Source organism: Camelina sativa, chromosome 19 (genome assembly GCF_030686135.1).
Source record: "Camelina sativa cultivar CO46 ecotype springtype chromosome 19, ASM3068613v1".
NCBI lineage: Eukaryota > Viridiplantae > Streptophyta > Magnoliopsida > Brassicales > Brassicaceae > Camelina > Camelina sativa.
Window position 1 is genome coordinate 20,943,215 of NC_141898.1, and position 22,309 is coordinate 20,965,523.

A 22,309-nucleotide genomic window follows, 5' to 3' on the forward strand; every position below is an offset into this window, starting at 1 on the left:
TCTTATAATTAGTCAAATGTTGGATTGTTACATATTTTTTCCCTAAGAGTAACATAGCTGTTTACTGCTTCGAATCAATGTTTTCTCTCGGTTTTAGCCTGTTTTCTCGGTTTAAGCCTGTTTCGGGATAAAACGAGTTTAAGTGGTGTCTAAACACTCCAAATTCATCCCGAACTCTTACAATTAGTCAAATGCATTGGATTGTCACACATTATGACCATAGAAACAGTAACAAAGCTGTTTACTGCTTAGAATCAATGTTTTCTTGGTTTTAGCCTGTTTCGGTACAAAATGGGTATAAGTAGTGTCTAAACACTCCAAATTCAACCCGAACTCTTATAATTAGTCAAATGTTGGATTGTTACATATTTTTTCCCTAAGCGTAACATAGCTGTTTACTGCTTCGAATCAATGTTTTCTCTCGGTTTTAGCCTGTTTTCTCGGTTTTAGCCTGTTTTCTCAGTTTAAGCCTGTTTCGGGATAAACCAGTTTAAGTGGTGTCTAAACACTCTAAATCCATCCCGAACTCTTACAATTAGTCAAATACATTGGATTTTCAGACATTCTGACCCTAGAAACAGTAACAAAGCTGTTTACTGCTTAGAATCAATGTTTTCTCGGTTTTAGCCTGTTTCAGGACAAAATGGTATAAGTAGTGTCTAAACACTCCAAATTCAACCCGAACTCTTAAAATTAGTCAAATGTTGGATTGTTACATATTTTGTCCCTAGAAAGAGTAACATAGCTGTTTACTGCTTCGAATCAATGTTTTCTCTCGGTTTTAGCCTGTTTTCTCGGTTTAAGCCTGTTTCGGGACAAAATGGGTATAAATGGTGTCTAAACACTCCAAATTCAATCCGAACTCTTATAATTAGTCAAATGCATTGGATTGTTACATATTTTGACCCTAGAAAGAGTAACATATCTGTTTACTGTTTCCAATCAATGTTTTGTCTCGGTTTTAGTCTGTTTTCTCTGTTTAAGCATGTTTTGGGATAAAATTGGTTTAAGTGTTGTCTAAACACTCCAAATTCATCCCGAACTCTTACAATTAGTCAAATGCATTGGATTGTCACACATTATGACCATAGAAACAGTAACAAAGTTGTTTACTGCTTAGAATCAATGTTTTCTCGGTTTTAGCCTGTTTCGGTACAAAATGGGTATAAGTAGTGTCTAAACACTCCAAATTCAACCCGAACTCTTATAATTAGTCAAATGTTGGATTGTTACATATTTTTTCCCTAAGCGTAACATAGCTGTTTACTGCTTCGAATCAATGTTTTCTCTCGGTTTTAGCCTGTTTTCTCGGTTTAAGCCTGTTTCGGGATAAAACGAGTTTAAGTGGTGTCTAAACACTCTAAATTCATCCTGAACTCTTACAATTAGTCAAATGCTTTGGATTGTCACACATTATGACCATAGAAACAGTAACAAAGCTGTTTACTGCTTAGAATCAATGTTTTCTCGGTTTTAGCCTGTTTCGGTACAAAATGGGTATAAGTAGTGTCTAAACACTCCAAATTCAACCCGAACTCTTATAATTAGTCAAATGTTGGATTGTTACATATTTTTTCCCTAAGAGTAACATAGCTGTTTACTGCTTCGAATCAATGTTTTCTCTCGGTTTTAGCCTGTTTTCTCGGTTTAAGCCTGTTTCGGGATAAAACGAGTTTAAGTGGTGTCTAAACACTCCAAATTCATCCCGAACTCTTACAATTAGTCAAATGCATTGGATTGTCACACATTATGACCATAGAAACAGTAACAAAGCTGTTTACTGCTTAGAATCAATGTTTTCTCGGTTTTAGCCTGTTTCGGTACAAAATGGGTATAAGTAGTGTCTAAACACTCCAAATTTAACCCGAACTCTTATAATTAGTCAAATGTTGGATTGTTACATATTTTGTCCCTAGAAAGAGTAACATAGCTGTTTACTGCTTCGAATCAATGTTTTCTCTCGGTTTTAGCCTGTTTTCTCGGTTTAAGCCTGTCTCGAGACAAAATGGGTATAAATGGTGTCTAAACACTCCGAATTCAACCCGAACTCTTATAATTAGTCAAATGCATTGGATTGTTACATATTTTGACCCTAGAAAGAGTAACATATCTGTTTACTGTTTCCAATCAATGTTTTGTCTCGGTTTTAGTCTGTTTTCTCTGTTTAAGCATGTTTTGGGATAAAACTGGTTTAAGTGTTGTCTAAACACTCCAAATTCATCCCGAACTCTTACAATTAGTCAAATGCATTGGATTGTCACACATTATGACCATAGAAACAGTAACAAAGCTGTTTACTGCTTAGAATCAATGTTTTCTCGGTTTTAGCCTGTTTCGGTACAAAATGGGTATAAGTAGTGTCTAAACACTCCAAATTCAACCCGAACTCTTATAATTAGTCAAATGTTGGATTGTTACATATTTTTTCCCTAAGCGTAACATAGCTGTTTACTGCTTCGAATCAATGTTTTCTCTCGGTTTTAGCCTGTTTTCTCGGTTTAAGCCTGTTTCGGGATAAAACGAGTTTAAATGGTGTATAAACACTCAAAATTTATCCCGAACTCTTACAATTAGTCAAATGCATTGGATTTTCACACATTCCAACCATAGAAACAGTAAGAAAGCGGTTTACTGCTTAGAATCAATGTTTTCTCGGTTTTAGCCTTTTTCGGGACAAAATGGGTATATGTAGTGTCTAAACACTCCAAATTCAACACGAACTCTTATAATTAGTCAAATGTTGGATTGTTACATATTTTTTCCCTAGAAAGAGTAACATAGCTGTTTACTGCTTCGAATCAATGTTTTCTCTCGGTTTTAGCCTGTTTTCTCGGTTTAAGCATGTTTTGGGATAGAACGGGTTTAAGTGTTGTCTAAACACTCCAAATTCATCCTGAACTCTTACAATTAGTCAAATGCATTGGATTGTCACACATTCTGACCATAGAAACAGTAACAAAGCTATTTACTGCATAAAATCAATGTTTTATCGGTTTTATCCTGTTTCGGGACAAAATGGGTATATGTAGTGTCTAAACACTCCAAATTCAACCCGTACTCTTATAATTAGTCAAATGTTCGATTGTTACATATTTTGTCCCTAGAAAGAGTAACATAGCTGTTTACTGCTTCGAATCAATGTTTTCTCTCGGTTATAGCATGTTTTCTCGGTTTAAGCCTGTTTCGGGACAAAATGGGTATAAATGGTGTCTAAACACTCCAAATTCAATCCGAACTCTTATAATTAGTCAAATGCATTGGATTGTTACATATTTTGACCCTAGAAAGAGTAACATATCTGTTTACTGTTTCCAATCAATGTTTTGTGTCGGTTTTAGTCTGTTTTCTCTGTTTAAGCATGTTTTGGGATAAAACTGGTTTAAGTGTTGTCTAAACACTCCAAATTCATCCCGAACTCTTACAATTAGTCAAATGCATTGGATTGTCACACATTATGACCATAGAAACAGTAACAAAGCTGTTTACTGCTTAGAATCAATGTTTTCTCGGTTTTAGCCTGTTTCGGTACAAAATGGGTATAAGTAGTGTCTAAACACTCCAAATTCAACCTGAACTCTTATCATTAGTCAAATGTTGGATTGTTACATATTTTTTCCCTAAGCGTAACATAGCTTTTTACTGCTTCGAATAAATGTTTTCTCTCGGTTTTAGCCTGTTTTCTCGGTTTAAGCCTGTTTCGGGATAAAACGAGTTTAAGTGGTGTCTAAACACTCTAAATTCATCCTGAACTCTTACAATTAGTCAAATGCTTTGGATTGTCACACATTATGACCATAGAAACAGTAACAAAGCTGTTTACTGCTTAGAATCAATGTTTTCTCGGTTTTAGCCTGTTTCGGTACAAAATGGGTATAAGTAGTGTCTAAACACTCCAAATTCAACCCGAACTCTTATAATTAGTCAAATGTTGGATTGTTACATATTTTTTCCCTAAGAGTAACATAGCTGTTTACTGCTTCGAATCAATGTTTTCTCTCGGTTTTAGCCTGTTTTCTCGGTTTAAGCCTGTTTCGGTACAAAATGGGTATAATTAGTGTCTAAACACTCCAAATTCAACCCGAACTCTTATAATTAGTCAAATGTTGGATTGTTACATATTTTGTCCCTAGAAAGAGTAACATAGCTGTTTACTGCTTCGAATCAATGTTTTCTCTCGGTTTTAGCCTGTTTTCTCGGTTTAAGCCTGTTTTGGGACAAAATGGGTATAAATGGTGTCTAAACACTCCAAATTCAACCCGAACTCTTATCATTAGTCAAATGCATTGGATTGTTACATATTTTGACCCTAGAAAGAGTAACATATCTGTTTACTGTTTCCAATCAATGTTTTGTCTCGGTTTTAGTCTGTTTTCTCTGTTTAAGCATGTTTTGGGATAAAACTGGTTTAAGTGTTGTCTAAACACTCCAAATTCATCCCGAACTCTTACAATTAGTCAAATGCATTGGATTATCACACATTATGACCATAGAAACAGTAACAAAGCTGTTTACTGCTTAGAATCAATGTTTTCTCGGTTTTAGCCTGTTTCGGTACAAAATGGGTATAAGTAGTGTCTAAACACTCCAAATTCAACCCGAACTCTTATAATTAGTCAAATGTTGGATTGTTACATATTTTTTCCCTAAGCGTAACATAGCTGTTTACTGCTTCGAATCAATGTTTTCTCTCGGTTTTAGCCTGTTTTCTCGGTTTAAGCCTGTTTCGGGATAAAACGAGTTTAAGTGGTGTCTAAACACTCCAAATTCATCCCGAACTCTTACAATTAGTCAAATGCATTGGATTGTCACACATTATGACCATAGAAACAGTAACAAAGCTGTTTACTGCTTAGAATCAATGTTTTCTCGGTTTTAGCTTGTTTCGGTACAAAATGGGTATAAGTAGTGTCTAAACACTCCAAATTCAACCCGAACTCTTATAATTAGTCAAATGTTGGATTGTTACATATTTTTTCCCTAAGCGTAACATAGCTGTTTACTGCTTCGAATCAATGTTTTCTCTCGGTTTTAGCCTGTTTTCTCGGTTTTAGCCTGTTTTCTCAGTTTAAGCCTGTTTCGGGATAAACCAGTTTAAGTGGTGTCTAAACACTCTAAATCCATCCCGAACTCTTACAATTAGTCAAATACATTGGATTTTCAGACATTCTGACCCTAGAAACAGTAACAAAGCTGTTTACTGCTTAGAATCAATGTTTTCTCGGTTTTAGCCTGTTTCAGGACAAAATGGTATAAGTAGTGTCTAAACACTCCAAATTCAACCCGAACTCTTAAAATTAGTCAAATGTTGGATTGTTACATATTTTGTCCCTAGAAAGAGTAACATAGCTGTTTACTGCTTCGAATCAATGTTTTCTCTCGGTTTTAGCCTGTTTTCTCGGTTTAAGCCTGTTTCGGGACAAAATGGGTATAAATGGTGTCTAAATACTCCAAACTCAATCCGAACTCTTATAATTAGTCAAATGCATTGGATTGTTACATATTTTGACCCTAGAAAGAGTAACATATCTGTTTACTGTTTCCAATCAATGTTTTGTGTCGGTTTTAGTCTGTTTTCTCTGTTTAAGCATGTTTTGGGATAAAACTGGTTTAAGTGTTGTCTAAACACTCCAAATTCATCCCGAACTCTTACAATTAGTCAAATGCATTGGATTGTCACACATTATGACCATAGAAACAGTAACAAAGCTGTTTACTGCTTAGAATCAATGTTTTCTCGGTTTTAGCCTGTTTCGGTACAAAATGGGTATAAGTAGTGTCTAAACACTCCAAATTCAACCTGAACTCTTATCATTAGTCAAATGTTGGATTGTTACATATTTTTTCCCTAAGCGTAACATAGCTTTTTACTGCTTCGAATAAATGTTTTCTCTCGGTTTTAGCCTGTTTTCTCGGTTTAAGCCTGTTTCGGGATAAAACGAGTTTAAGTGGTGTCTAAACACTCTAAATTCATCCTGAACTCTTACAATTAGTCAAATGCTTTGGATTGTCACACATTATGACCATAGAAACAGTAACAAAGCTGTTTACTGCTTAGAATCAATGTTTTCTCGGTTTTAGCCTGTTTCGGTACAAAATGGGTATAAGTAGTGTCTAAACACTCCAAATTCAACCCGAACTCTTATAATTAGTCAAATGTTGGATTGTTACATATTTTTTCCCTAAGAGTAACATAGCTGTTTACTGCTTCGAATCAATGTTTTCTCTCGGTTTTAGCCTGTTTTCTCGATTTAAGCCTGTTTCGGTACAAAATGGGTATAATTAGTGTCTAAACACTCCAAATTCAACCCGAACTCTTATAATTAGTCAAATGTTGGATTGTTACATATTTTGTCCCTAGAAAGAGTAACATAGCTGTTTACTGCTTCGAATCAATGTTTTCTCTCGGTTTTAGCCTGTTTTCTCGGTTTAAGCCTGTTTTGGGACAAAATGGGTATAAATGGTGTCTAAACACTCCAAATTCAACCCGAACTCTTATCATTAGTCAAATGCATTGGATTGTTACATATTTTGACCCTAGAAAGAGTAACATATCTGTTTACTGTTTCCAATCAATGTTTTGTCTCGGTTTTAGTCTGTTTTCTCTGTTTAAGCATGTTTTGGGATAAAACTGGTTTAAGTGTTGTCTAAACACTCCAAATTCATCCCGAACTCTTACAATTAGTCAAATGCATTGGATTATCACACATTATGACCATAGAAACAGTAACAAAGCTGTTTACTGCTTAGAATCAATGTTTTCTCGGTTTTAGCCTGTTTCGGTACAAAATGGGTATAAGTAGTGTCTAAACACTCCAAATTCAACCCGAACTCTTATAATTAGTCAAATGTTGGATTGTTACATATTTTTTCCCTAAGCGTAACATAGCTGTTTACTGCTTCGAATCAATGTTTTCTCTCGGTTTTAGCCTGTTTTCTCGGTTTAAGCCTGTTTCGGGATAAAACGAGTTTAAGTGGTGTCTAAACACTCCAAATTCATCCCGAACTCTTACAATTAGTCAAATGCATTGGATTGTCACACATTTTGACCATAGAAACAGTAACAAAGCTGTTTACTGCTTAGAATCAATGTTTTCTCGGTTTTAGCTTGTTTCGGTACAAAATGGGTATAAGTAGTGTCTAAACACTCCAAATTCAACCCGAACTCTTATAATTAGTCAAATGTTGGATTGTTACATATTTTTTCCCTAAGCGTAACATAGCTGTTTACTGCTTCGAATCAATGTTTTCTCTCGGTTTTAGCCTGTTTTCTCGGTTTTAGCCTGTTTTCTCAGTTTAAGCCTGTTTCGGGATAAACCAGTTTAAGTGGTGTCTAAACACTCTAAATCCATCCCGAACTCTTACAATTAGTCAAATACATTGGATTTTCAGACATTCTGACCCTAGAAACAGTAACAAAGCTGTTTACTGCTTAGAATCAATGTTTTCTCGGTTTTAGCCTGTTTCAGGACAAAATGGTATAAGTAGTGTCTAAACACTCCAAATTCAACCCGAACTCTTAAAATTAGTCAAATGTTGGATTGTTACATATTTTGTCCCTAGAAAGAGTAACATAGCTGTTTACTGCTTCGAATCAATGTTTTCTCTCGGTTTTAGCCTGTTTTCTCGGTTTAAGCCTGTTTCGGGACAAAATGGGTATAAATGGTGTCTAAATACTCCAAATTCAATCCGAACTCTTATAATTAGTCAAATGCATTGGATTGTTACATATTTTGACCCTAGAAAGAGTAACATATCTGTTTACTGTTTCCAATCAATGTTTTGTCTCGGTTTTAGTCTGTTTTCTCTGTTTAAGCATGTTTTGGGATAAAACTGGTTTAAGTGTTGTCTAAACACTCCAAATTCATCCTGAACTCTTACAATTAGTCAAATGCATTGGATTGTCACACATTCTGACCATAGAAACAGTAACAAAGCTATTTACTGCATAAAATCAATGTTTTATCGGTTTTATCCTATTTCGGGACAAAATGGGTATATGTAGTGTCTAAACACTCCAAATTCAACCCGAACTCTTAAAATTAGTCAAATGTTGGATTGTTACATATTTTGTCCCTAGAAAGAGTAACATAGCTGTTTACTGCTTCGAATCAATGTTTTCTCTCGGTTTTAGCCTGTTTTCTCGGTTTAAGCCTGTTTCGGGACAAAATGGGTATAAATGGTGTCTAAATACTCCAAATTCAATCCGAACTCTTATAATTAGTCAAATGCATTGGATTGTTACATATTTTGACCCTAGAAAGAGTAACATATCTGTTTACTGTTTCCAATCAATGTTTTGTCTCGGTTTTAGTCTGTTTTCTCTGTTTAAGCATGTTTTGGGATAAAACTGGTTTAAGTGTTGTCTAAACACTCCAAATTCATCCTGAACTCTTACAATTAGTTAAATGCATTGGATTGTCACACATTCTGACCATTGAAACAGTAACAAAGCTATTTACTGCATAAAATCAATGTTTTATCGGTTTTATCCTGTTTCGGGACAAAATGGGTATATGTAGTGTCTAAACACTCCAAATTCAACCCGTACTCTTATAATTAGTCAAATGTTGGATTGTTACATATTTTGTCCCTAGAAAGAGTAACATAGCTGTTTACTGCTTCGAATCAATGTTTTCTCTCGGTTTTAGCCTGTTTTCTCGGTTTAAGCCTGTTTCGGGACAAAATGGGTATAAATGGTGTCTAAACACTCCAAATTCAATCCGAACTCTTATAATTAGTCAAATGCATTGGATTGTTACATATTTTGACCCTAGAAAGAGTAACATATCTGTTTACTGTTTCCAATCAATGTTTTGTCTCGGTTTTAGTCTGTTTTCTCTGTTTAAGCATGTTTTGGGATAAAACTGGTTTAAGTGTTGTCTAAACACTCCAAATTCATCCCGAACTCTTACAATTAGTCAAATGCATTGGATTGTCACACATTATGACCATAGAAACAGTAACAAAGCTGTTTACTGCTTAGAATCAATGTTTTCTCGGTTTTAGCCTGTTTCGGTACAAAATGGGTATAAGTAGTGTCTAAACACTCCAAATTCAACCTGAACTCTTATCATTAGTCAAATGTTGGATTGTTACATATTTTTTCCCTAAGCGTAACATAGCTTTTTACTGCTTCGAATCAATGTTTTCTCTCGGTTTTAGCCTGTTTTCTCGGTTTAAGCCTGTTTCGGGATAAAACGAGTTTAAGTGGTGTCTAAACACTCTAAATTCATCCTGAACTCTTACAATTAGTCAAATGCTTTGGATTGTCACACATTATGACCATAGAAACAGTAACAAAGCTGTTTACTGCTTAGAATCAATGTTTTCTCGGTTTTAGCCTGTTTCGGTACAAAATGGGTATAAGTAGTGTCTAAACACTCCAAATTCAACCCGATTTCTTATAATTAGTCAAATGTTGGATTGTTACATATTTTTTCCCTAAGAGTAACATAGCTGTTTACTGCTTCGAATCAATGTTTTCTCTCGGTTTTAGCCTGTTTTCTCGGTTTAAGCCTGTTTCGGGATAAAACGAGTTTAAGTGGTGTCTAAACACTCCAAATTCATCCCGAACTCTTGCAATTAGTCAAATGCATTGGATTGTCACACATTATGACCATAGAAACAGTAACAAAGCTGTTTACTGCTTAGAATCAATGTTTTCTCGGTTTTAGCCTGTTTCGGTACAAAATGGGTATAATTAGTGTCTAAACACTCCAAATTCAACCCGAACTCTTATAATTAGTCAAATGTTGGATTGTTACATATTTTGTCCCTAGAAAGAGTAACATAGCTGTTTACTGCTTCGAATCAATGTTTTCTCTCGGTTTTAGCCTGTTTTCTCGGTTTAAGCCTGTTTTGGGACAAAATGGGTATAAATGGTGTCTAAACACTCCAAATTCAACCCGAACCCTTATAATTAGTCAAATGCATTGGATTGTTACATATTTTGACCCTAGAAAGAGTAACATATCTGTTTACTGTTTCCAATCAATGTTTTGTCTCGGTTTTAGTCTGTTTTCTCTGTTTAAGCATGTTTTGGGATAAAACTGGTTTAAGTGTTGTCTAAACACTCCAAATTCATCCCGAACTCTTACAATTAGTCAAATGCATTGGATTGTCACACATTATGACCATAGAAACAGTAACAAAGCTGTTTACTGCTTAGAATCAATGTTTTCTCGGTTTTAGCCTGTTTCGGTACAAAATGGGTATAAGTAGTGTCTAAACACTCCAAATTCAACCCGAACTCTTATAATTAGTCAAATGTTGGATTGTTACATATTTTTTCCCTAAGCGTAACATAGCTGTTTACTGCTTCGAATCAATGTTTTCTCTCGGTTTTAGCCTGTTTTCTCGGTTTAAGCCTGTTTCGGGATAAAACGAGTTTAAGTGGTGTCTAAACACTCCAAATTCATCCCGAACTCTTACAATTAGTCAAATGCATTGGATTGTCACACATTATGACCATAGAAACAGTAACAAAGCTGTTTACTGCTTAGAATCAATGTTTTCTCGGTTTTAGCCTGTTTCGGTACAAAATGGGTATAATTAGTGTCTAAACACTCCAAATTCAACCCGAACTCTTATAATTAGTCAAATGTTGGATTGTTACATATTTTGTCCCTAGAAAGAGTAACATAGCTGTTTACTGCTTCGAATCAATGTTTTCTCTCGGTTTTAGCCTGTTTTCTCGGTTTAAGCCTGTTTTGGGACAAAATGGGTATAAATGGTGTCTAAACACTCCAAATTCAACCCGAACTCTTATAATTAGTCAAATGCATTGGATTGTTACATATTTTGACCCTAGAAAGAGTAACATATCTGTTTACTGTTTCCAATCAATGTTTTGTCTCGGTTTTAGTCTGTTTTCTCTGTTTAAGCATGTTTTGGGATAAAACTGGTTTAAGTGTTGTCTAAACACTCCAAATTCATCCCGAACTCTTACAATTAGTCAAATGCATTGGATTGTCACACATTATGACCATAGAAACAGTAACAAAGCTGTTTACTGCTTAGAATCAATGTTTTCTCGGTTTTAGCCTGTTTCGGTACAAAATGGGTATAAGTAGTGTCTAAACACTCCAAATTCAACCCGAACTCTTATAATTAGTCAAATGTTGGATTGTTACATATTTTTTCCCTAAGCGTAACATAGCTGTTTACTGCTTCGAATCAATGTTTTCTCTCGGTTTTAGCCTGTTTTCTCGGTTTAAGCCTGTTTCGGGATAAAACGAGTTTAAGTGGTGTCTAAACACTCCAAATTCATCCCGAACTCTTACAATTAGTCAAATGCATTGGATTGTCACACATTATGACCATAGAAACAGTAACAAAGCTGTTTACTGCTTAGAATCAATGTTTTCTCGGTTTTAGCCTGTTTCGGTACAAAATGGGTATAAGTAGTGTCTAAACACTCCAAATTCAACCCGAACTCTTATAATTAGTCAAATGTTGGATTGTTACATATTTTTTCCCTAAGCGTAACATAGCTGTTTACTGCTTCGAATCAATGTTTTCTCTCGGTTTTAGCCTATTTTCTCGGTTTTAGCCTGTTTTCTCAGTTTAAGCCTCTTTCGGGATAAACCAGTTTAAGTGGTGTCTAAACACTCTAAATCCATCCCGAACTCTTACAATTAGTCAAATACATTGGATTTTCAGACATTCTGACCCTAGAAACAGTAACAAAGCTGTTTACTGCTTAGAATCAATGTTTTCTCGGTTTTAGCCTGTTTCAGGACAAAATGGTATAAGTAGTGTCTAAACACTCCAAATTCAACCCGAACTCTTAAAATTAGTCAAATGTTGGATTGTTACATATTTTGTCCCTAGAAAGAGTAACATAGCTGTTTACTGCTTCGAATCAATGTTTTCTCTCGGTTTTAGCCTGTTTTCTCGGTTTAAGCCTGTTTCGGGACAAAATGGGTATAAATGGTGTCTAAACACTCCAAATTCAATCCGAACTCTTATAATTAGTCAAATGCATTGGATTATTACATATTTTGACCCTAGAAAGAGTAACATATCTGTTTACTGTTTCCAATCAATGTTTTGTCTCGGTTTTAGTCTGTTTTCTCTGTTTAAGCATGTTTTGGGATAAAATTGGTTTAAGTGTTGTCTAAACACTCCAAATTCATCCCGAACTCTTACAATTAGTCAAATGCATTGGATTGTCACACATTATGACCATAGAAACAGTAACAAAGCTGTTTACTGCTTAGAATCAATGTTTTCTCGGTTTTAGCCTGTTTCGGTACAAAATGGGTATAAGTAGTGTCTAAACACTCCAAATTCAACCCGAACTCTTATAATTAGTTAAATGTTGGATTGTTACATATTTTTTCCCTAAGCGTAACATAGCTGTTTACTGCTTCGAATCAATGTTTTCTCTCGGTTTTAGCCTGTTTTCTCAGTTTAAGCCTGTTTCGGGATAAAACGAGTTTAAGTGGTGTATAAACACTCTAAATTCATCCTGAACTCTTACAATTAGTCAAATGCTTTGGATTGTCACACATTATCACCATAGAAACAGTAACAAAGCTGTTTACTGCTTAGAATCAATGTTTTCTCGGTTTTAGCCTGTTTCGGTACAAAATGGGTATAAGTAGTGTCTAAACACTCCAAATTCAACCCGAACTCTTATAATTAGTCAAATGTTGGATTGTTACATATTTTTTCCCTAAGCGTAACATAGCTGTTTACTGCTTCGAATCAATGTTTTCTCTCGGTTTTAGCCTGTTTTCTCGGTTTTAGCCTGTTTTCTCAGTTTAAGCCTGTTTCGGGATAAACCAGTTTAAGTGGTGTCTAAACACTCTAAATCCATACCGAACTCTTACAATTAGTCAAATACATTGGATTTTCAGACATTCTGACCCTAGAAACAGTAACAAAGCTGTTTACTGCTTAGAATCAATGTTTTCTCGGTTTTAGCCTCTTTCAGGACAAAATGGTATAAGTAGTGTCTAAACACTCCAAATTCAACCCGAACTCTTAAAATTAGTCAAATGTTGGATTGTTACATATTTTGTCCCTAGAAAGAGTAACATAGCTGTTTACTGCTTAGAATCAATGTTTTCTCGGTTTTAGCCTGTTTCAGGACAAAATGGTATAAGTAGTGTCTAAACACTCCAAATTCAACCCGAACTCTTAAAATTAGTCAAATGTTGGATTGTTACATATTTTGTCCCTAGAAAGAGTAACATAGCTGTTTACTGTTTTGAATCAATGTTTTCTCTCGGTTTTAGCCTGTTTTCTCGGTTTAAGCCTGTTTCGGGACAAAATGGGTATAAATGGTGTCTAAACACTCCAAATTCAATCCGAACTCTTATAATTAGTCAAATGCATTGGATTGTTACATATTTTGACCCTAGAAAGAGTAACATATCTGTTTACTGTTTCCAATCAATGTTTTGTCTCGGTTTTAGTCTGTTTTCTCTGTTTAAGCATGTTTTGGGATAAAACTGGTTTAAGTGTTGTCTAAACACTCCAAATTCATCCCGAACTCTTACAATTAGTCAAATGCATTGGATTGTCACACATTATGACCATAGAAACAGTAACAAAGCTGTTTACTGCTTAGAATCAATGTTTTCTCGGTTTTAGCCTGTTTCGGTACAAAATGGGTATAAGTAGTGTCTAAACACTCCAAATTCAACCCGAACTCTTATAATTAGTCAAATGTTGGATTGTTACATATTTTTTCCCTAAGCGTAACATAGCTGTTTACTGCTTCGAATCAATGTTTTCTCTCGGTTTTAGCCTGTTTTCTCGGTTTAAGCCTGTTTCGGGATAAAACGAGTTTAAGTGGTGTCTAAACACTCCAAATTCATCCCGAACTCTTACAATTAGTCAAATGCATTGGATTGTCACACATTATGACCATAGAAACAGTAACAAAGCTGTTTACTGCTTAGAATCAATGTTTTCTCGGTTTTAGCCTGTTTCGGTACAAAATGGGTATAATTAGTGTCTAAACACTCCAAATTCAACCCGAACTCTTATAATTAGTCAAATGTTGGATTGTTACATATTTTGTCCCTAGAAAGAGTAACATAGCTGTTTACTGCTTCGAATCAATGTTTTCTCTCGGTTTTAGCCTGTTTTCTCGGTTTAAGCCTGTTTTGGGACAAAATGGGTATAAATGGTGTCTAAACACTCCAAATTCAACCCGAACTCTTATAATTAGTCAAATGCATTGGATTGTTACATATTTTGACCCTAGAAAGAGTAACATATCTGTTTACTGTTTCCAATCAATGTTTTGTCTCGGTTTTAGTCTGTTTTCTCTGTTTAAGCATGTTTTGGGATAAAACTGGTTTAAGTGTTGTCTAAACACTCCAAATTCATCCCGAACTCTTACAATTAGTCAAATGCATTGGATTGTCACACATTATGACCATAGAAACAGTAACAAAGCTGTTTACTGCTTAGAATCAATGTTTTCTCGGTTTTAGCCTGTTTCGGTACAAAATGGGTATAAGTAGTGTCTAAACACTCCAAATTCAACCCGAACTCTTATAATTAGTCAAATGTTGGATTGTTACATATTTTTTCCCTAAGCGTAACATAGCTGTTTACTGCTTCGAATCAATGTTTTCTCTCGGTTTTAGCCTGTTTTCTCGGTTTAAGCCTGTTTCGGGATAAAACGAGTTTAAGTGGTGTCTAAACACTCCAAATTCATCCCGAACTCTTACAATTAGTCAAATGCATTGGATTGTCACACATTATGACCATAGAAACAGTAACAAAGCTGTTTACTGCTTAGAATCAATGTTTTCTCGGTTTTAGCCTGTTTCGGTACAAAATGGGTATAAGTAGTGTCTAAACACTCCAAATTCAACCCGAACTCTTATAATTAGTCAAATGTTGGATTGTTACATATTTTTTCCCTAAGCGTAACATAGCTGTTTACTGCTTCGAATCAATGTTTTCTCTCGGTTTTAGCCTATTTTCTCGGTTTTAGCCTGTTTTCTCAGTTTAAGCCTCTTTCGGGATAAACCAGTTTAAGTGGTGTCTAAACACTCTAAATCCATCCCGAACTCTTACAATTAGTCAAATACATTGGATTTTCAGACATTCTGACCCTAGAAACAGTAACAAAGCTGTTTACTGCTTAGAATCAATGTTTTCTCGGTTTTAGCCTGTTTCAGGACAAAATGGTATAAGTAGTGTCTAAACACTCCAAATTCAACCCGAACTCTTAAAATTAGTCAAATGTTGGATTGTTACATATTTTGTCCCTAGAAAGAGTAACATAGCTGTTTACTGCTTCGAATCAATGTTTTCTCTCGGTTTTAGCCTGTTTTCTCGGTTTAAGCCTGTTTCGGGACAAAATGGGTATAAATGGTGTCTAAACACTCCAAATTCAATCCGAACTCTTATAATTAGTCAAATGCATTGGATTATTAAATATTTTGACCCTAGAAAGAGTAACATATCTGTTTACTGTTTCCAATCAATGTTTTGTCTCGGTTTTAGTCTGTTTTCTCTGTTTAAGCATGTTTTGGGATAAAATTGGTTTAAGTGTTGTCTAAACACTCCAAATTCATCCCGAACTCTTACAATTAGTCAAATGCATTGGATTGTCACACATTATGACCATAGAAACAGTAACAAAGCTGTTTACTGCTTAGAATCAATGTTTTCTCGGTTTTAGCCTGTTTCGGTACAAAATGGGTATAAGTAGTGTCTAAACACTCCAAATTCAACCCGAACTCTTATAATTAGTTAAATGTTGGATTGTTACATATTTTTTCCCTAAGCGTAACATAGCTGTTTACTGCTTCGAATCAATGTTTTCTCTCGGTTTTAGCCTGTTTTCTCAGTTTAAGCCTGTTTCGGGATAAAACGAGTTTAAGTGGTGTATAAACACTCTAAATTCATCCTGAACTCTTACAATTAGTCAAATGCTTTGGATTGTCACACATTATCACCATAGAAACAGTAACAAAGCTGTTTACTGCTTAGAATCAATGTTTTCTCGGTTTTAGCCTGTTTCGGTACAAAATGGGTATAAGTAGTGTCTAAACACTCCAAATTCAACCCGAACTCTTATAATTAGTCAAATGTTGGATTGTTACATATTTTTTCCCTAAGCGTAACATAGCTGTTTACTGCTTCGAATCAATGTTTTCTCTCGGTTTTAGCCTGTTTTCTCGGTTTTAGCCTGTTTTCTCAGTTTAAGCCTGTTTCGGGATAAACCAGTTTAAGTGGTGTCTAAACACTCTAAATCCATACCGAACTCTTACAATTAGTCAAATATATTGGATTTTCAGACATTCTGACCCTAGAAACAGTAACAAAGCTGTTTACTGCTTAGAATCAATGTTTTCTCGGTTTTAGCCTCTTTCAGGACAAAATGGTATAAGTAGTGTCTAAACACTCCAAATTCAACCCGAACTCTTAAAATTAGTCAAATGTTGGATTGTTACATATTTTGTCCCTAGAAAGAGTAACATAGCTGTTTACTGCTTAGAATCAATGTTTTCTCGGTTTTAGCCTGTTTCAGGACAAAATGGTATAAGTAGTGTCTAAACACTCCAAATTCAACCCGAACTCTTAAAATTAGTCAAATGTTGGATTGTTACATATTTTGTCCCTAGAAAGAGTAACATAGCTGTTTACTGTTTTGAATCAATGTTTTCTCTCGGTTTTAGCCTGTTTTCTCGGTTTAAGCCTGTTTCGGGACAAAATGGGTATAAATGGTGTCTAAACACTCCAAATTCAATCCGAACTCTTATAATTAGTCAAATGCATTGGATTGTTACATATTTTGACCCTAGAAAGAGTAACATATCTGTTTACTGTTTCCAATCAATTTTTTGTCTCGGTTTTAGTCTGTTTTCTCTGTTTAAGCATGTTTTGGGATAAAATTGGTTTAAGTGTTGTCTAAACACTCCAAATTCATCCCGAACTCTTACAATTAGTCAAATGCATTGGATTGTCACACATTATGACCATAGAAACAGTAACAAAGCTGTTTACTGCTTAGAATCAATGTTTTCTCGGTTTTAGCCTGTTTCGGTACAAAATGGGTATAAGTAGTGTCTAAACACTCCAAATTCAACCCGAACTCTTATAATTAGTCAAATGTTGGATTGTTACATATTTTTTCCCTAAGCGTAACATAGCTGTTTACTGCTTCGAATCAATGTTTTCTCTTGGTTTTAGCCTGTTTTCTCGGTTTAAGCCTGTTTCAGGATAAAACGAGTTTAAGTGGTGTCTAAACACTCTAAATTCATCCTGAACTCTTACAATTAGTCAAATGCTTTGGATTGTCACACATTATGACCATAGAAACAGTAACAAAGCTGTTTACTGCTTAGAATCAATGTTTTCTCGGTTTTAGCCTGTTTCGGTACAAAATGGGTATAAGTAGTGTCTAAACACTCCAAATTCAACCCGAACTCTTATAATTAGTCAAATGTTGGATTGTTACATATTTTTTCCCTAAGAGTAACATAGCTGTTTACTGCTTCGAATCAATGTTTTCTCTCGGTTTTAGACTGTTTTCTCGGTTTAAGCCTGTTTCGGGATAAAACGAGTTTAAGTGGTGTCTAAACACTCCAAATTCATCCCGAACTCTTACAATTAGTCAAATGCATTGGATTGTCACACATTATGACCATAGCAACAGTAACAAAGCTGTTTACTGCTTCGAATCAATGTTTTCTCGGTTTTAGCCTGTTTCAGTACAAAATGGGTATAATTAGTGTCTAAACACTCCAAAATCAACCCGAACTCTTATAATTAGTCAAATGTTGGATTGTTACATATTTTGTCCCTAGAAAGAGTAACATAGCTGTTTACTGCTTCGAATCAATGTTTTCTCTCGGTTTTAGCCTGTTTTCTCGGTTTAAGCCTGTTTTGGGACAAAATGGGTATAAATGGTGTCTAAACACTCCAAATTCAACCCGAACTCTTATAATTAGTCAAATGCATTGGATTGTTACATATTTTGACCCTAGAAAGAGTAACATATCTGTTTACTGTTTCCAATCAATGTTTTGTCTCGGTTTTAGTCTGTTTTCTCTGTTTAAGCATGTTTTGGGATAAAACTGGTTTAAGTGTTGTCTAAACACTCCAAATTCATCCCGAACTCTTACAATTAGTCAAATGCATTGGATTGTCACACATTATGACCATAGAAACAGTAACAAAGCTGTTTACTGCTTAGAATCAATGTTTTCTCGGTTTTAGCCTGTTTCGGTACAAAATGGGTATAAGTAGTGTCTAAACACTCCAAATTCAACCCGAACTCTTATAATTAGTCAAATGTTGGATTGTTACATATTTTTTCCCTAAGCGTAACATAGCTGTTTACTGCTTCGAATCAATGTTTTCTCTCGGTTTAAGCCTGTTTCGGGATAAAATGGGTATAAATGGTGTCTAAACACTCCAAATTCAATCCGAACTCTTATAATTAGTCAAATGCATTGGATTGTTACATATTTTGACCCTAGAAAGAGTAACAAAGCTGTTTACTTCTTAGAATCAATGTTTTCTCGGTTTTAGCCTGTTTCGGGACAAAATGGGTATACGTAGTGTCTAAACACACCAAATTCAACCCGAACTCTTATAATAAATCAAATGTTGGATTGTTACATATTTTTTCCCTAGAAAGAGTAACATAGCTGTTTACTGCTTCAAATCAATGTTTTCTCTCGGTTTTAGCTTGTTTTCTCGATTTAAGCATGTTTTGGGTTAAAACGGGTTTAAGTGTTGTCTAAACACTCCAAATTCATCCTGAACTCTTACAATTAGTCAAATGCATTGGATTGTCACACATTCTGACCATAGAAACAGTAACAAAGCTGTTTACTGCTTAGAATCAATGTTTTCTCGGTTTTAGCCTGTTTCAGGACAAAATGGTATAAGTAGTGTCTAAACACTCCAAATTCAACCCGAACTCTTATAATTAGTCAAATGTTGGATTGTTACATATTTTGTCCCTAGAAAGAGTAACATAGCTGTTTACTGCTTCGAATCAATGTTTTCTCGGTTTTAGCCTGTTTCAGGACAAAATGGTATAAGTAGTGTCTAAACACTCCAAATTCAACCCGAACTCTTAAAATTAGTCAAATGTTGGATTGTTACATATTTTGTCCCTAGAAAGAGTAACATAGCTGTTTACTGTTTTGAATCAATGTTTTCTCTCGGTTTTAGCCTGTTTTCTCGGTTTAAGCCTGTTTCGGGACAAAATGGGTATAAATGGTGTCTAAACACTCCAAATTCAACCCGAACTCTTATAATTAGTCAAATGCATTGGATTGTTACATATTTTGACCCTAGAAAGAGTAACATATCTGTTTACTGTTTCCAATCAATGTTTTGTCTCGGTTTTAGTCTGTTTTCTCTGTTTAAGCATGTTTTGGGATAAAACTGGTTTAAGTGTTGTCTAAACACTCCAAATTCATCCCGAACTCTTACAATTAGTCAAATGCATTGGATTGTCACACATTATGACCATAGAAACAGTAACAAAGCTGTTTACTGCTTAGAATCAATGTTTTCTCGGTTTTAGCCTGTTTCGGTACAAAATGGGTATAAGTAGTGTCTAAACACTCCAAATTCAACCCGAACTCTTATAATTAGTCAAATGTTGGATTGTTACATATTTTTTCCCTAAGCGTAACATAGCTGTTTACTGCTTCGAATCAATGTTTTCTCTTGGTTTTAGCCTGTTTTCTCGGTTTAAGCCTGTTTCAGGATAAAACGAGTTTAAGTGGTGTCTAAACACTCTAAATTCATCCTGAACTCTTACAATTAGTCAAATGCTTTGGATTGTCACACATTATGACCATAGAAACAGTAACAAAGCTGTTTACTGCTTAGAATCAATGTTTTCTCGGTTTTAGCCTGTTTCGGTACAAAATGGGTATAAGTAGTGTCTAAACACTCCAAATTCAACCCGAACTCTTATAATTAGTCAAATGTTGGATTGTTACATATTTTTTCCCTAAGAGTAACATAGCTGTTTACTGCTTCGAATCAATGTTTTCTCTCGGTTTTAGACTGTTTTCTCGGTTTAAGCCTGTTTCGGGATAAAACGAGTTTAAGTGGTGTCTAAACACTCCAAATTCATCCCGAACTCTTACAATTAGTCAAATGCATTGGATTGTCACACATTATGACCATAGCAACAGTAACAAAGCTGTTTACTGCTTCGAATCAATGTTTTCTCGGTTTTAGCCTGTTTCGGTACAAAATGGGTATAATTAGTGTCTAAACACTCCAAAATCAACCCGAACTCTTATAATTAGTCAAATGTTGGATTGTTACATATTTTGTCCCTAGAAAGAGTAACATAGCTGTTTACTGCTTCGAATCAATGTTTTCTCTCGGTTTTAGCCTGTTTTCTCGGTTTAAGCCTGTTTTGGGACAAAATGGGTATAAATGGTGTCTAAACACTCCAAATTCAACCCGAACTCTTATAATTAGTCAAATGCATTGGATTGTTACATATTTTGACCCTAGAAAGAGTAACATATCTGTTTACTGTTTCCAATCAATGTTTTGTCTCGGTTTTAGTCTGTTTTCTCTGTTTAAGCATGTTTTGGGATAAAACTGGTTTAAGTGTTGTCTAAACACTCCAAATTCATCCCGAACTCTTACAATTAGTCAAATGCATTGGATTGTCACACATTATGACCATAGAAAATGTAACAAAGCTGTTTACTGCTTAGAATCAATGTTTTCTCGGTTTTAGCCTGTTTCGGTACAAAATGGGTATAAGTAGTGTCTAAACACTCCAAATTCAACCCGAACTCTTATAATTAGTCAAATGTTGGATTGTTACATATTTTTTCCCTAAGCGTAACATAGCTGTTTACTGCTTCGAATCAATGTTTTCTCTCGGTTTAAGCCTGTTTCGGGATAAAATGGGTATAAATGGTGTCTAAACACTCCAAATTCAATCCGAACTCTTATAATTAGTCAAATGCATTGGATTGTTACATATTTTGACCCTAGAAAGAGTAACAAAGCTGTTTACTTCTTAGAATCAATGTTTTCTCGGTTTTAGCCTGTTTCGGGACAAAATGGGTATACGTAGTGTCTAAACACACCAAATTCAACCCGAACTCTTATAATAAATCAAATGTTGGATTGTTACATATTTTTTCCCTAGAAAGAGTAACATAGCTGTTTACTGCTTCAAATCAATGTTTTCTCTCGGTTTTAGCTTGTTTTCTCGATTTAAGCATGTTTTGGGTTAAAACGGGTTTAAGTGTTGTCTAAACACTCCAAATTCATCCTGAACTCTTACAATTAGTCAAATGCATTGGATTGTCACACATTCTGACCATAGAAACAGTAACAAAGCTGTTTACTGCTTAGAATCAATGTTTTCTCGGTTTTAGCCTGTTTCAGGACAAAATGGTATAAGTAGTGTCTAAACACTCCAAATTCAACCCGAACTCTTATAATTAGTCAAATGTTGGATTGTTACATATTTTGTCCCTAGAAAGAGTAACATAGCTGTTTACTGCTTCGAATCAATGTTTTCTCTCGGTTTTAGCCTGTTTTCTCGGTTTAAGCCTGTTTCGGGACAAAATGGGTATAAATGGTGTCTAAACACTCCAAATTCAACCCGAACTCTTATAATTAGTCAAATGCATTGGATTGTTACATATTTTGACCCTAGAAAGAGTAACATATCTGTTTACTGTTTCCAATCAATGTTTTGTCTCGGTTTTAGTCTGTTTTCTCTGTTTAAGCATGTTTTGGGATAAAACTGGTTTAAGTGTTGTCTAAACACTCCAAATTCATCCCGAACTCTTACAATTAGTCAAATGCATTGGATTGTCACACATTATGACCATAGAAACAGTAACAAAGCTGTTTACTGCTTAGAATCAATGTTTTCTTGGTTTTAGCCTGTTTCGGTACAAAATGGGTATAAGTAGTGTCTAAACACTCCAAATTCAACCCGAACTCTTATAATTAGTCAAATGTTGGATTGTTACATATTTTTTCCCTAAGCGTAACATAGCTGTTTACTGCTTCGAATCAGTGTTTTCTCTCGGTTTTAGCCTGTTTCGGGATAAAACGAGTTTAATTGGGGTCTAAACACTCTAAATTCATCCTGAACTCTTACAATTAGTCAAATGCATTGGATTGTCACACATTATGACCATAGAAACAGTAACAAAGCTGTTTACTGCTTAGAATCAATGTTTTCTCGGTTTTAGCCTGTTTCGGTACAAAATGGGTATAAGTAGTGTCTAAACACTCCAAATTCAACCCGAACTATTATAATTAGTCAAATGTTGGATTGTTACATATTTTTTCCCTAAGAGTAACATAGCTG